This window comes from Maylandia zebra, linkage group LG6 (genome assembly GCF_041146795.1).
Source record: "Maylandia zebra isolate NMK-2024a linkage group LG6, Mzebra_GT3a, whole genome shotgun sequence".
Taxonomy (NCBI): Eukaryota; Metazoa; Chordata; class Actinopteri; order Cichliformes; family Cichlidae; genus Maylandia; species Maylandia zebra.
This window is the reverse complement of record NC_135172.1, coordinates 18383252-18400883: the sequence shown is the minus strand read 5'-3', so window position 1 is coordinate 18400883 and position 17632 is coordinate 18383252. Positions and strand designations below refer to the sequence as shown.

General features: G+C 39.6%; 1 protein-coding gene across 4 annotated transcripts in view; it reads right to left on the bottom strand.

Annotated features, from left to right (window-relative positions):
* fbxw7 (F-box and WD repeat domain containing 7) overlaps positions 1-17632 on the bottom strand; it is a 135265-nt gene that overhangs the window by 100415 nt on the left and 17218 nt on the right. For 3 of the 4 annotated variants that reach the window (XM_076884808.1, XM_076884811.1, XM_076884810.1), the window contains one exon: positions 8547-8624. The gene's annotated coding sequence lies outside the window, so the exon portion shown is untranslated. Of the gene's footprint in view, positions 1-8546; positions 8625-13766; positions 13850-17632 lie in introns of all 4 variants that reach the window. The other variant, XM_076884809.1, reaches the window with a different exon arrangement.

Here is a 17632-nt window from a genome sequence, read left to right as displayed (position 1 = left end):
GATATAAGACATGTATCGTCGTTATCGTCCCGATAATGATATAAATCACGAAAATTTAACATTTTCTGTAAATTCTGTGAATCTCGGGCAGCTCGACTTGCATGAAGTGTTTCCAGCTGGGCGTCGAGTACCTGGAGTCGAATGTTTTAACCGATGCATGAAACATGATTACACGGCGTGCTGCGGGTGAAGCTTGTTCTAACGTTTGAATCTAAGATTTATTTTTTAGCACCTGACGGCTCTTTTTTTTTTGTTTATCATCCGTAAACTCTCTACATACTCTTTCACGTGATTCAGTTTATTTTGAAGTCTCAACGGGATCTTGAGCTTTATTGTGAAAGGTTTATGTGGAAAATAAACAAGCAGACACGCAGTGGCATAAAAACAGGCACTTGTCTGTCCATAGTGTGGTTATATTAACTATAAGAGAAAGAGAGAACGTTAACTAATATAGCCACTACAGTGACCATCAAAATGATGAAAAAAATATTGCCGTAAACAGTTTATTTTGCGACACCACAAAACAAATTATAGCGTAAAATGAAACGATAGACGTTTTTATATTGTCATCCGATATATATCGTTATTTGAGCAGCCCCACTTTGAGGTGTGAAGCATGAGCTACGAAAATCTGAAGTAGCTTACAGCCAGCAGTCTTCCAACCCATGGCAACAAGGTCGCTTCCCCACTTGACAAACCCATTACAGCTCCTCTCTCTTTTCCACAAAGAAACTGGGCAACCAGCAGGAGTTGCACCTGAACTATGCTTCAGTGGGAAATCTACATTGTAACCTGATGTGCCCCTTCCATTGAAATGCAACTACAAGCCAGTCAACACAACAACTGGCCTGTTCAGCACCACCACAGCACTTCCTCTGCATTCCCGGCTACTTTTTTGGACACATCTTTTAAATTTATCAGACACATCTTTAAACAATAAATGTAATAAGAAGTGGAAAAATTAGAGGGACAAACGCTTGCAGTCACCAGTGCTACCTCTCAGCTTCCCAGTAGATAAACGTATGATATCAATTTGAAAATCTTAAATGCCAGGTCAGCCAGGAATGCTGTAGGTCTTTAAACAAAAAAAAAGTGATAAATCTACCTTTCTAGGGAGACGCATGTTAGGTTACGGTGTAGACTAAGGTGTAGGGTTTCAGGGGGGTAGCTAAAGTAACTACACATTGCATCAACACAGTTCACAATTACTGTGGTCTGATCATCTCATAATTCACATTTGTCAAATACAACAACTGTGCTGAGAATTTGGCATTTGAAAGTAAAGTGAGAGCTCAGAGAGAAGGATAGCTGCTCCCACTCTTGCTGTAGCTCACCGACCTCTACCTGAAAGTAACGGGTCTGAATTAAAACTCCAAACTCTGAAAGAGTCAATTAGAAGTGTTGCATAAAACCAAGGGTATGCAGACAGGTCCAAAAAAGAGTGATGTGATGTTTTTGTTGAAACTCAGCTGTTCATGGAGCGTACGTAAGAGACATTATGTATGTAAACTAAAGTCTTTTAAAAGCCAATTAATGTATTCTTTTTTCTCCAATTCAGCTTCAACATTTTTACAAAATGCTGCCTTCTGTGAGGTCAAGCACACTAGCGCAGTCTGACCGTTAAATGTAAACACTCTAATGTGGTGTAGACGTTAATGAAGAAACCTAAAGGGCAAAACAAAGACTCCAAAATAACAAAAGACTGAACATTACTCAAGCATTCATGCAACATTATTCATAATACTCAGTGACCAGTCTGAATGATTTAAATCTCTAGGAGTGTACACACACACACGCCCTTTAAAAAGATCAAATTTGTTGACTAATTATTTCATTGGTTAATCAAGTGGCAAATATGTGATAATGAACATGCTGCCATTAATCTCTTCAAAGCAATTAGTGAAACATTTAAGTGGGCTTGCAAATGATGTCCTTAATTATCCTGCAGTATCCAAATGTTGGCACGCTGAGAAAAAAATTACACTGAAGTCAATCTGTACAATGAAGAACCGACACTCATGCTGAGTTTAGACAGCCACACATCTGTGTGTGTCTCTATAGGTAATGTGATAATACCATACAACAAGCATATCTGACTAAGGATGCAGGCAATCCTTTTTCCTCTGAGTAGGCTGCACTCTAGTGGGCAAAGCCGAAAATATCCAACAGCTGCTGATAAAAAGGCTAATTTAGGATCATTTCTCACTACTTAAGGCTGTGCAAACGCAAACACACAAACCCACACCCCATTAATAACATTCATTCACTCTAGGACAATGAAAACAGACACAGAAAAGTTACAACTTCCTGTCTCCAACACAGGGACATAGGACTTCCTGTTTTGAACAAGGAGTCAAAAGCATGAATAACTGATCAAGAGTTAACCACGCCCTTCAACAGTTAACAGACCCTTACATCAACACCTACTGGTGTTACACGTTTCTACGCAGCTTTACAAGACAAAACAGCACACCAGCAGCTGATTTGTTCATGAACAAACAGGTTTGAGGTATAAGCTTAATCGGTTACTTAAGTTTTATAAATACTTTTATTACAGTTTTCCCATGTCTTGATGGAAATGAATAAATCATTTAAAACTAATAATCCCCATACAGAACTCATTTAAACAACTGGCAAGATAATCACCTCTAACTAAAATCATCTCCAAATTACAAGAAAAGATGAGGCGTTAGTCATGTTACAAGAGGTTAGCTAAATGGATCAATATACGTCTAATTCAACAGACTGCATGGACAAATGTATCAGGACAACTTTAGGGCGTCCATTTTTTTTAAACTGGTTTCATGAAAACAAACATCATCATCATCATCATCACGTAAGAAAAGTAGCATATAGCTCTTATTTTAATCTCAAGATTTTGTTGCAGATGAGAGATTAAACTTTGGTGTTTTAGGCAATGTTAGTTTTAGTCAAATATTGGGTGTGAAAATAAACAGTGAGTCTGGCCTCATAAAATAGTGACCTATATTACTGTAACACCAAGTTTATCATATTTGATTCACGACGTTTTGAGACCAATGATCATTTTGGGACAATGATAAATTGCCCCCAAATGCTGGATTTAGCAACACTGATTCAAATTCAAACTAATCTGTCAGAAGGTTCAATAAACACTTCAGCTTCAAAAACTCTCATGGTTCAGCCTTTACAGGGTTTAACATATTAGAGAGTCCCGTTAAATAACTTCCCTTCTTTAATGTGAAAAATGAGAGCATTTATTTAAAGATCCAATTGAATCCTTTCTGCTACACTTTCACTCGTGTTTTATTGGACCTGTGTGACTATCCACAGATACGCACAAAGCCAATTACCAGCAGTGGGTCCCGATTTAAAATGTCACAGCCATTTAAACTTTCTGCATTTCTGAAATGTGCATTAGCAGCAATTTTTACCATCCCTGGCCATCCCTCATCATCATTGTGAGAATGCTCTTCTCTGAAGTAGGCAAAAGGCTGTTCTGAATTATTTACAGAGAACGAGTGGGTGAGAGGTGTGGGACTGATTAGGGAGAGACACACAGGATAGTGAAATCTCAGTCCTTCAGTCTGCTTAGGAAGCAGTTTTGCATTTAAATTTAAAGAACCTTTTCAGAAAATGACAGCAGTGTACCTCCTACAGATATTCAGCCGCATAAGGTCAGCTTTTGACGGGAGGCTATTCTTTAATATGCTCAACATAAAAGGCAAAAACTCCTCCTAGCAGGCAAACGCACAGCTCAGTGACTGTTCTACCATCAGAAATAACGATACATCTTTCTTCTGTAGAAATATTTGTCATTTCAGAGTCAAGTTCCTCCTTGATAACAATTCCATCATTCATGAAAAGAGGAAGAGTGTCACATTATTGCACCCATGCACTGATATTTATACAATAAGCCATCTCGTTACCATCACTCAGGCAATCACCACATATTAAATATGCATATGCTTGTTTTATTGTTTTTGTAAAGGTCACCATAGCAAGCATTCACGTCTGGAACAAAAAGCACCAAGTGGCAATACAAACGACAAAGTTAAACTTGAAAGAAAATCCAATCCCAGACCATCAACCTGAATTATTCAAACTCCCTATCAAATGTCCTTTATCCGGTCCATGAGAGCAGAGCAACAGTTTTAGGAGGAAAGACAACGTTAACATTTGGACATTTGAGTGCCAATCCACACTTTAAAAATGCAGCAGTGAGCCAAGCAAGCCTCAGCTATGTGCTATCACTTTACCTTTAATTCACCAGCGCGTGCATGGGATGAATAATTCATGCCTTGCACCACACTCTTGGCTTTATGGAAGAGTCACCCGTACAGCTCAACGCAGAAAACACATTCACATTAACTGGGAGCAATGTGCTAAACACTTTTTTTTTTTTATTAAGTAAAAAAGGTCACACTTGAATGGAGATCAAGGTAAAAAATGATCAATATTTGCATATCTAAAGTATTGTTTACTATGACTCAAAAAAGGAGGTCTCACAAAAAATACATTTTTCTGATCATCTGACAAGTTTGCCAATGCTGTTTCTTTTGATTGGGAAAGTTTCCGATAGCCAGAAAGGTTTGACGTGCCGAGCAAACATCAAGTTACTCTGAATTTAAAGATTTTTTATATGAAAGTTAGAGCAGGGCGATATGGCCAAAAACATTTATCACGATATATATTTGAAAATTTGCGATAACGATATAACTGACGATATAATTGATGCGAGACAAAATACAACTCCACAACATTACTAGCGCAAAAAGACAACCTTCCATTTATTTTCACTTAAACAAGAAGCTGGTTTTTATGTACATTAAAGCTTTATAAAAATCTAACAGTGCAAATGCAAATTCCTTGCTGAAAGTTTAACCAAAAGGCATTTCCAGTAGAAATGGGCTGACATATCCTGAGCATAACCATGTATAATATCCACTGAAGTTAAAAAGAGGTGCTTTGCAACATTAAACTGCAGTGTGCAGTACGTATTTTTCGGACCATAAGGTGCACGGGATTATAAGGCACATTAAGCGAAACAAAGCAGTCAGATAAATCAAACTTTATTAAACTCATTCTTCTTGCTTCCTCCACTTCTGTACCATTGATTCATTAATGTTGAATTCTCTGGCAGCTGCTCTATTCCCATGTTGTTGCAGTATACTAATGACTAACCTCGTATTGTGGACGGATTATCTCAGTTGTTCTCCTGACTGAAGATTGGTCCTTTTACAGCATCCTGCCATGCGATTGCATTTGTCTCTAACCATGAGGAACCTTAACGTTAACTTTTATAAGTGGAAAAGTGTTAGTGTTCGTCCTCCAGCTTCACTGTTTATGTTATGCTAACATAGCTGTGTCGCTAGCGATCACGTAGCACATCATTATATACCAGCTAGCCCAACTTCAGTAACCCTACAAACGTCACTGCTGTTTAGTTTTCTGTCTTCATTTATGTTGGAAGTGATAGCAGAGCTGTACATTTGATTTTTTTCAGAAATCTCTCAGTCAGAACATGCTATATCATGCTTAGGTAACTAGCGAAACTAGCGAGCTAACTTCCGCTAGCTTCCTGCTAGCTTCTAACTCCGTTAAATGTAATACATTTTGTTTTCATGGATGCCTGGAAGTTAAACTTCATAGTTACACCTGGTAAAGCAGCAATGCTGATCGTTTTATTAAAGATGAAAGAATTTAGACAGTTTTTAACTCTAAGTGATGCTGCAGTGTTGTTTGACCTGAAGTATACGGAGTTTAGGACCCAGATTACTCCCAGATTTAAGGGCTTCATCTGTTTCACTCAACAATCGGCCATGTGCGTATGAAAACAAAGGCACTGCGCATGCGCGTTTTACTCATATTCTATCGCGATATTTCATTTTCCTATCGTTGCCTAACATTATACCGGTATTACCGTGAACGGTATAATATGGCCCAGCCCTAATGAAAGTTTAAGTTATAATACTTGATCATTTAAAAACCAGAAAACGCTGACCACCAGATGCTTGGCCTCGGGGACCCTCCACGGGCCGGGCTCCAGGGCGGTGCCCCGGTAACCCCATCCCAGGCAGGGGGAACTGTTCCCTTGATCGTGCACTCACGGGAGTCTTCTGAATGGCTTTTTGTCTGGTCCCTCACCCAGGACCAATTTGTCATGGGAGACCCTACCAGGGGGCAAAAGCCCACGGACAACATAGCCCCTAGGATCCCTGAGACACACAAACCCCTCCACCATGATAAGGTAACAATTCGCGGAGGGCCCTTGTGTCCAGGGGTCTTGTTCTAGAGTGATGGGAGAATGTAGCAGGAGATCAACAGAGGGATTAGTGCAGCGGCTGCAGTGATGCGGACGCTGTACCGGTCCATCGTGGTGAAGAGAGCAGAGTGTAAAAGCGAAGCTCTCAATTTCACGAGCTGTGGGTAGTGACCAAAAGAACGAGATTGCGGATAGAAGCGGCGAAAATGAACTTCCTCCAAAGGGTAGCTGGCCTCTCCCTTAGAGAGAGGGTGAGAAGTTCAGCTACCCGGGAAGGGCTCAGTGTAGAGCTGCTGCTCCTCCACATTGAAAGGAGCCAGTTGAGGGGATTCAGGCATTTGATAAGGATGCCACCTGGGCACCTCCTAGGTGAGGTGTTCCGGGCATATCCCCACTGGGAAGCGGCCCTGAGGCAGACCCAGGACACGCTGGAGAAATTAAATCTCTCGGCTGGCCTGGGAACACCTTGGTGTTCCCCCGGACAAGCTGGAGGAGATGGAGGTCTGGGCTTCTCTGCTTAGGCTGCTGCCCCCACGACCCGGCCTCAGATAAGCGGAAGAAAAGGGATGGATGGATAGCAAATGCAATATAACGGCAGATTTATTTTCCCCTTTCAAACACAAGAAACAATTTGATTTCTCTAAGATTAGTTATGCATGGAAAAAGGTTTTGTTTTATTGTCAACAAAAGTCAATGCACAATAAGTGGTGGATTAGCCATTTAAGCTCCGTGCAACTGTTCACATAGCTGGTTCTTGTGTTTGTGGCCTTTCAAACATGCACTGTCAATAGGGAAGTTGCAAAGTGCCCTTTGATTAACACCACCACCATCTATGCTATAGGGGGAGAATATGCAAATATCAGAATTTGCATAGTTCCCTTTGCCTATCAATTATCATTCCCTCGGTGATCACCTCCAGCCCCCTTCGAACACAAAGTCCTCAGTAATGCTAATCGCTGCTGCACCTGCGCTAATCACAATCTTCCATATGTAGTTTTTCCTGTGCTTGTGGGTTTCTTTCTTCAATATGTAAGAATAGAACAGAACAAATGTTACCCGCCTATATTGCTGCCTCAGCACATACACTGCCTAAGGTACCAAAGAAAAATACTGGTGGAAGCCAGTGATACTGCTCAGTTTCCTAGCCTAGTAGCTACCCCTATGGTATCAATTTCAAAGTCCTTCATCGCCTTGTTCTCAAGTTTTTGCATTTACAAGATTTAGAAAAAACCTGACCTCTGTCCCAGCTTCAAACTCATCCGAGATTTTAGTAGATACAACAATGGTATCAAATTGAAACTACTCCTATGCTTAGGAGTTATTCCATTCACAGACTTGTTTGACGTCCCTTCCCATCAGCCTTTTACAGCTGAAGGGTAAAAACTGATTACTGTGTATTTTGGTAACAAATGGTAGCGTTAATATTGGTTCAGAACTTATAAGCAGACAGACTGAGCAATTTGACTTGTTAACTTGAGCTCTGACCAACTGTAACTTGGACATTTTCACTACCTCAAATATATGTTTAAATATAACACATACATTTTATAATTGAATTTAAATTTTGAGCACTTAAGGTAGAGATGTGACAGTATTCACATCATATCCATAAAGTCTCTTATAGATTCAAAAAGAGAGCCATCTCTAAATCTCAACATTATCCAAGCTTGTAGTCAATAATTTATCCTTCATATTTTCAAATCATTAAATTGTGTTTCCTATAGGCTGAGAACTTATTTATGGTATTTGATAACACCGTGAAGTAGGAATGAACTCACTTGATAACAGACACTTTCATGGGAAATCTGTTGCTAGGAAACAACTGGGCTCAAGCTTACATCCCATCAGCTGCCGACAACAACAAACAGCATAAACTTGAGCCCATTTATAATGTTTGTGGATGTGATTTGCAGCATTTCTGAAAATAAGAAACTCCAAAATGGTCTATACATAAGCAGAGAGGCGACCATAGGCACAGCAGATTTCATAATGTGCTTGTTTATGTTGTTCAGTTTGTCAATGCTGTAACACGCGGCACACGCCATAATTCAGCATTACATATATTTCTGTAACAGTAATTTGTTTTGTTTATCCTTTGTTACACATCTGCAGTAGTGTGTTTCTATATGTTGATACAAAAAAATAATTGCATATCAAGATTCAGATTTACTAGAACACACACACACACACTTCTTGTCCCCCCCCCAAAAAAAAAAACAAACAAACAAAAAAAATAAAAAATAAAAACCCCACACACACACACACTATGCAGTACACATTTAACCAAGCAGCATTTACTTACAGTTCTCTCTGTGTCTCTTAGTTTAGGCCACAACTGGTCTTCTACCCCTCCAAATCTGACTCCAAGAGCTGATTCTTTCTGTGGACAAAGAGTGAGCAGTCAGTACAGCAATCTGAGGGATTACAGAGTTCACAAGCTACAGGGCTGTCTGGAATATGAGAGGAGAAAACAAGAGTAGTGAGGTAAGAATGATGGGATTTCAATTTCTCCTGCAAACCCCAGACAAAGCATGACAACTCTTCAACAAGGTTTGCCAAAGAACAATTCAACCACCTGGCACAACATACAACACCTGCATCAGCATGTACCGGTGAGTCACCATCATAGATGCGTCAGTTCTTCCCGTCTCGTCCGATGGGAAGTGAACAGAGCTTCTGGCAGCTCCCACAAAAACATGTTACTTTAAAGCTGAACTGAAATTAAAAATGTCTTCAGGAAATCATAGATGTATTGATGCTACAATTACATGGCATGTTTTTTTCCCCCCTCATTTCAAAAAGAAGCTAAAAATATTTTGGGGGGGAAACTGCATCTTGGTTTGAAGCCTGTGGTTGGGTGTTTCCTTTGGCCAACATCTGAGAACCAGCATTACCGACACAATCTCTACATGGCACATGTTAGCAAAGTAGCAGCAACAGCTGTTGCTTCAGCCTTCCATCTGTGTGCACACAAGATGAGCTCAGCCACAATACTGACTGTAGGTCACCTGCAGCTTTGCAGTAATCAGAGTACTACAGTCACTGTAGTTGTACATTAAGAAAAGAAGAATAGATTTAGTTTTAGGTTAAAGAGTGAGTAAAATGTTAGTCATTACCTGACTAAATTAATCTGATGAAATAAAACAAAGAGGTAACTGATCCTTCAGACAACTTTTAAAGGAGGCAGCTTAAACGCCTACTGCCCAGACAAGTTGGTCAGCCTCTTTGATGAATGGTAACTGACTTTTTCCTTCCGCTTAGGACCTGCTATGGCAATATCACGGGTCCTAAAAAGACAGACTTTAACTTTAATATTTCATACTGCCCCAGAAATAACACTGCACCATAATAAGTGTTCATAAAGTATATAGGGTAGGGGAGCTTAGCTCTAGGCACAGGTTTGAGGATAGCAAGTAATCACATGGTCAAAACTTAAGTCAGCAAGTATTCTTGCAACCCAAGTACTCAAGACATTACACCATGAGTCAAAGTATGACATGGGGAGAGGGTTGGGCAACAGGATGAATGTGTCAGCTATCAAAATTTAATTTAATTTGTTTAACAAGCCAAAACGAAACAAGAGAGGCGTTTCAATCTGAGAAATTGTTCCTGCTACACTCCCCAGCACACTCCCAGGCTGAGAGCGAAAATGATAGTTCATGTAAATAAAACGAGATATTGACACTGAGTTGTGGGAAATGAACAGCTGCCAAGAGAGGGTTTCCAGCTGTTTGACACTTGATAACTGTGAGACAGAAAGGTTGCAGAGAGACCAGCTTCACGATTCAGGAATCTCACAGCCTTTATCTGTAATGACGTGCAGCATCGAAGTTGCACAGAAGGAAATCATTCACCGTGTAATCATGTCACAGACAGCTACTGTTGGACCTGTTCAGATATGAGAGGTTTTGAGCAACAAAATTCCTATAAATATCAATTTTACACAAAAAGTGATTTCTCCTTCAGGAAAGTGGATTTTGTGAGGAATGCTAAAGGAGAGAGGAGATAATGACATGTGCTCTCTCCCTCTCATGTTTGTTGCACATTACAAAGCAAAGTATGAATATCTGACTGTACGACTATTCTTTGTTTAAAGTGCTAATTTATGAATGATGAAAGTTTATTGCAGACAATGCACTTCTGTTTTTAAGCAGAGCAGCATTTGCAACCATTTATCCACTTTGTGACAGTCAGGAACTTCTGGTAAAGAGGGTCTTACTCTAGAAATCCCTTTGCGATGGTCTCAGTCGCCCATAGGTTGCATGGGAGACCCCAACTTGTGAATAAACATATGTCAACTGCTCATTGAGCTGTAGTAAAACATGGAAGTGCAACTCAAACTGGAAACACAGAACATTCACCTTCAAGGTTTAAAAGGTGCAACTTATTTTCGTGTTTGCAGACAGGTCAGTCGCTTCCATGCAAACTGTGGGCAACAGAAATTTCCCAGCAACCAGCTGGGAAATGGACTTCCCTAGACAGTCTCTAGGTCTGTGTTCAAAGGCATCACCCATACATGCACACAAACAAATAATCAAATATTGTTTAGGGTACAGTTGAGAAAACCACACTTGTAATTTTATTTGTGAGCCAACAAAGTTTGAATGCTCCGTCAAAGGCGCAGTCATGATCTGAACTTCAAAACAAATACCCATTAAATAATGTAAGGTGATCAGACAACAGTTAGTCTACTATTGACAAGAGTGAGGGTGAGTAACAATTTGCACAAAGGTCTGCTACTTCTGTGTAGCCCACGATACAGGTTGCATGTTAGCAAACTCTTGTATTCAGAAACAAATTAAGTTAACCTTTGACTCCATTTAAAAGGGAGTCAGTCCAGAGCTTTCTAGGAAACATTCTGAAAGTTTCTCAGAGTCAATTGAACACAGAGGTCATGGGTGCCTGCAACTTCAAGGCTGTCATACGCATCTAGATGCCAAAGAATATGAGCTCACATGTAAGAATGCAACTGCTGTGTTTCCTGGCCTTCATTCACTCTGACTAACTCTGGTCAAAGTTTGAGACAGACGCACGAGTTATGCAACAGTCTTAAATTGACCAAAACCTCTGAAATACTTCAAAAAATAAATAAATAAAAAGGAAAATGTCCTCACTGAAAATATAAGAAATCATGTTCCAAGTACTTCAATTTGTATGATATAAATTTAAAGGAAACGTCACATCGTCAGTCTCTCTTACATGTTTATGAACTCCACAACTCCTTCATATTACAATGTTATGTTACAAATTAGGAAACGTTACAACCACAGCAGCTCCGCGTTCTTACACAAATTTAGATAACTGCATTAGAGGACTCTTCAGAACAGCCTTCCTTACTTTTGGATAATCTTCGTAAATTTATGCCACATCAGATTTTGGGAACAAAAACAAAAAACCCAAAAAAAAGTAGATTAAAAACAGCCAAAGTGGGAAAAAAGGAGGCTTAGTTTGTCAGGATGGGCACTTATGACAGTCTGAACTCTTGACTTCATTATGAAACACTGTTGAGACCAAGCAAGGAAATTTAATGAACAATCACTGCTCCACCTTTAAAATCTTAATATAACTTACAGAAATCAACCACCATTACCTGCATGTAACTACTGGCAAATCCAACTTCATACTGCAAACTTAATGCAACTCCTTCCACTCCAATCGATTTCATTTACTGATACTGTACAAAGTCTTCAGTGCACTGACAGGTGTTGAAGGAAAGTCTTTAATTCCTGTTGTGAACTTTGAGCCTAGTGTGATTAACATGTTCTCACACAGCAGCGTGCTACAGACGCACAGAGATTATTAATAAAACGGGTCTAATCTAGTCATACTGGTCCAGGCTTAAGACGTGAATCATTGTGTAGTTGTTCTGCATTTAGTTTCAGTTCCAAGCTTTGTGGTCTACACCAGAGCTTCATTTGGGATATTTATTTAGTGAATGAAAACCACAGATGATGTCTTAGTGAAAAGCAAAAAGGAAGGAGGTTAAAATAAAAAGGAAAAAAGTCAAACCTACGGGAGGATCTTTAACTTTGCCACATTTACTTCCTCAAACCACATTGGCTTTGGTTATGTGGCAACATATGACTGGCTTTGAACATGTAAGCTGAGATGGATACAGCTCTACTGAAGTCAGTGACAGCATCTGGAGCAGCTGCAAAGTAGCCACTAGTACAAAGAGAATAAAGACAGTTCATAAATCATGGCTGGAATGCAGCCTCATTTCCTATCTGACCCCACCTCCAACAGCAATAGTTTTTTTCCTTCAACTCTAGGAGCTCTCTACACCAAGTAGCTGAGACCTGAACATCCCAATCATGACTTGGCTTATAACTCTAATTGTCTGTAGTTTGCCCCACACAAAGAAACCCCATTCAGAGCAGATGCTGGAAAAAGCAGAACTAATGAGTGGGTAAGATCACGTATGTCTGACCTGACAGTTGATAGATGAGTCTGTATGAACCTCGATTTTGGAATTACAGTTTAGTATCTTGCCAGTGCTGCAGAGAAATTGGCCGGAAAGTGGCCATAGATCTTTCTGTAACAGTTAAAGCACTAAAAGCACTCCATGCTGTCAAGAAGAAATGTTTACTCAAGTATAAAATTAAATAAAAACATGCATTAGGATGAGTGCAATAGCTTCATTTGTAATTTGAACAATTAAAGTCAGTGTACAAATGCCACTTTTAAGATGGCACAGAGCACACTGGACAAAACCAACCAGGAGCTGTGCGTCTAAATCTGGCAGGCAGCAGAGAAGTTGCTGATTCACTCAGGAATGCTGGTTCCAGTCACACAGACCTAGAGACTGGTCAGCAATCATATGGCAACCAGTGGGGATCATGTTCTGTAACTGGTTGGTGAGCAGTTGCTGGTTGTTTCTTTCAGTCAATGGATGAAATCACAAAAAGGGTGCTGCACCACAAACCACCTTGCATTTGCTTTGGTTGACAGTTTACATGGAAGATGCCGATTTGTCTGCAAACACCAACTACTTTGAAGGTGAAGAGTGTCAGTTTCCCGTTTGACTTCACTTTTCTCCAAGTTTCACTAATAGCTCAGAAACACACAGTGCCCAGAGCATGTGGTACAACTGGTCTGTGGGCTACTCTTACTTAGTTCTTCACCGCAAATACTCATGGACACAACCATAAACCAAGAGAGAGAGAACATATGCAATGCTACAACCTTTCCATTGAGTATCAAGAGCATATTCAAACATGAATAAGACACAATTCCCTAACTAAATTTGCTAGATTACCATTATAGGAGGAAACACCATTTTCATCCTCCAGTTCAACATTAAAAAATATTGGCTGTCGCCAGTGCTACCACTCAGCCTCCTAGTAGACACACGTATGGTATAAATTTGAGAATCCTAGGTGACTTTCTTCTTCAGTCATCGCATTTGGTCATTTTGCAAAAACTTGACTTCTGACCTCAAGATACAGATTGCTGAAATTTGAACACATCTAAGATTTTTAATAGATATACTCTTGTTATCAATTTAAAAATACTACGTCACCTCTTTACTGAGTTATCGTATTCAGAAACTTGTCCACGCTGCCTGCCAGCCTGCTAGGAGGGGTGGTGCCAATACCCCATCAGCTGTGGGGAGAAAAATAAAAAAATAAAAATCACAAAAGTGAATGGAATACAGCTTGTGTCATTCCAAGGTGCATTACATCAGTATTCACCCTGTACTGAGGAAAATGTGTTGCAGTAAGTTTACTCTGAATTTCTTTTTAGCTGTGGTTAGGTGGATGTCAGTCTATGTTACAGCAGCTATGTCAAGCTCAATTCCTTGAGGGTCAACTTTTTGATATGTCCATAGTCCAACATGAATTAAATGGCTAAACTGCCACCTCAGCATGCAGTCAAGTACTACAGAGTCTTGCTAATGACCTAATGATTTTATTCTGGTGTGTTGCGGTGAAGACGCGGTTAATAGTTTCAGGACACTGGGCGTCGAGGATTGGAGCGGTTTTCCTCCTGCCCCCAGTTTGATTAAACTAGAATCACATCATATTTTCGGCACTACATTGTAGTGAGACAAGTTTGTGGGTGTTGTGTCCGCAGCTTTGGCTGTCCTTTTAACCTCTTGCTGGTTAGCTAGCGTGAGCTATAAGCTAACAGCTAGCCTGGTTAATGAAGCTAGAGTTCCATGCACATGTAAAGACAGCTCATCTCTACTGCTTTAACTGTTAAATCGGAAGGCAATACTGCGGTTGACAGGGTTTATTATGTGAAACAGCAGCTTGTTTAGTTTAAACATCCTGCGTTAGGAGGCTAGCTTCATCCGTCTCCCCTCCCTTGTGGTTGGAAGGGACAGGGTTTCATCTTTTGGCAGCCATGCAGACTGAGCTGTTTGCGTTTTCAGGACAGCCATGCAGAGATTAGTGGCTACATTGCAGCCCCAGTCACAGCTTTCATCACCGTCTTTCTCGTCTTTCCCCGGAGTAACAGCCAAACAGTGCGAGGAGGACCTATTGGCTAGCACTGCAATAGAACGTATGTGCAATAGAAATAAGAATATACGTTCTTATTTTAAACTTAATCTGGAATTCATTGCAAACTGTTTGCGTGGGATATGAATGATAAGATTGTTTTTCCAATAAGAGTTAGTAAAAACATCTCCAGTGTGATCAAATTTTCATGCCAAACATCTGCAGCTTGGGAGTCTATACAGCACTATGATGCCCAGACTTAATTCTTTTGAAAACCATACATCTTTCCACAGGTCTGAACTTCATCAGACGCCAACTAGGCACAGAGCTGGATGAGGCCAGCTATCTGATCAAGATGACTTCTTTAGATCCATGGGGTCAGGAAAGCCAGAAGCATTGGAGCTGGAGAGCTACCATTCATGTCCAATTGCTGGAGGTGTGGATCTATTGCATAGCTTTCCTCACATCAAGAAGCTGTCAATCAAAATCAATACAGTTCTTGCTGCATCTAGAGCTTGTGAAGGACTCTTTAGTCAGGCAGGACTCCTCGTTCACTGCTAAACAGTTACAGCTTCACAGCAAGAACCTTTAGAGCAAACTGCTGCTGAAGCGTAACCATCATTTTACTGAGTGAAGAAATGGCACGTTTTTGCTAAATATACAGAAAAAGATGCACAACCACACAATTTATGGTAAAAGTGAGCTGCCTTGTATATACACATATGTTGAAGTTGTGTCGTTCTAATGTTTTCTGAGGCTGCTGTACCATTTAGAGTAAAAGTGAATATAAGTATACAGTATATCTTGTCACTGGAAATGGTTTGCACTGTTCATATATTTATATTATTTACTGTATGTATTGGTTAAAAAAGCTTTGTTGTGAAAAACTTAATCTGGAAATTAGAATTGTTGTGCCTTAATTTTTTTACACATGTTCTTTTTGGTCTATAAAGCTCTGAATGGTTTAGGACCAAAATACATCAGTGACCTCCTGACCCAGTATGAACCTTCCAGATCCCTCAGGTCACCTGGATCCGGTTTTTTATCAGTTCCCAGTGTCAGAACCACACATGGAGAAGATGCATTCAGCTTTTATGCTCCATATATCTGGAACAAACTCTCAGAACTATTGATTTTATCTACTGTTCCTTTCTTTTTTTTTTTCATTTTAAATCATGCTTTTTATTTGTTTTTATTTTTTAGTGTCTCTGTACAGCACTTTGAACCACATTGTTGTTGAATTGTGCTATATAAATAAACTTGCCTTTTTGAAAATACTACAGTGCATATTTATTCATTTGTTTGTCTAATAGCATTTATTTAAAAAATAAATCAGACATTACAAATAGTTACTCGCTACTTGAGTAGTCTTTTCACCAACTACTTTTTTACTCCTACTTAAGTAACTTTTTGGACGACTACTTTTCACTTTTACTTGAGTAAAAATATTTTAAAGTAATGCTACTCTTGAGTAATTTTTGGATACTGGACCCACCTGTTACCCTGTAGATAAAAGTCATCCACCAACAAACTAGACAGAAAAGAAATGATCCTAGGTAAAACTTGGAAAAGACCACTTTTTTTTTTCTTAAGTGAATTTTGGTCAATTTCGATCCACAGCACAGTGTTACATTGACCTAAAATGATAGTTCAGCTTCAGCTGTATTGTAAATACTTAAGTGTAAATGAGCTTCCAATAGCTAAAAATAATGAGCAATCATTTAAACTTACAAACAGCAAGCATGTAAATGTCAGTGAGAGAACTGGCAGGTTATCAAGTTATTCCTGTGGTTATCATCGTATAATTTAAAGGATGAATTTAGAGGATGATCAATTTTCATGGAACCAAAAAGCATATGCCAGAGTAAAATGTCACAACAGCAGCAGAAGCTGCTGCTGCTATTTCCCTGCACCACCTGCCCCTTTTGCTGTGAATGCAGATACAACCTTTAACCTCTAATGAGATCTACTGTAAATTAGACTAGAATTTAAATGTATTCCTCTCTCCATCCTTCTCCCCACCAGTGCCATAATGTTACATGCTTTTCATATACTTGGTAGGATTTCATCTGGCTCCTGATTACATAAATGCATGCTTGTATAACAGTCTTGTATCTGCAAAGGCCATGTGTATCAGAGCAATCAACAAGCTGACAGAGATGTTCTTGGAGTGAGAGGTGTTTCATCCCAGAGGAAATCATGAGAAACCTGAACAGCACTGTGCCGCTACCATGGAAACATTGATAGGCCAACAGATGCCATGACTAAGTATTAGCATACACTAACACTGAGTGGTCAACCATATTCTTATATGTGCGGCGCTTTATATATTAGGGGTGCAACGATACACAAAATTCACGGTTCGGTTCAATACTTTGGTGTCACGGTTCGATATTTTTTTTCGATACAAAAAAAAAAAAAAAATGTTCATGTCTTTTTAATTTGTCATTTATTAAAATTATAAATATATATTTTAACTCAAAAGTACAGTGTTTAAATTTAATGTTGCTGAAACAACAAAGTAATAAAAAAAATAAATCTGATGGAGAAATCACTCCTCTTTGGAAAAGAGTTTATCACAGAGAAATGGCTCTTTCCAAAATAAAAGCTATACTATACGCTTCTTCTGGGCTATATTCTCAGCAGCATATTAAACATATCAGGTCCCCATAAGGAGAATCATGTGCTAACGGCTGTCTAAATGACTCGGGTAAAGTTTGTAGCATGCGTGCTTGTTGTTTTTGTCTGCTTCCACTTGTCTTTGCACTAGGATGATGTGCAGTCATATTCGTTGTGTGTTAGCGTAAATCTCGTTGAAATGACGTTAACGCCACAACACGGCAAATCTCCGTTAACGAGCTACCGCAGATCGCCCCGTGCATGGGGCTAGACGGCCAACACGTTAACGGCTAACTGCGCTAACACACTAGTTCCCACCCATGTA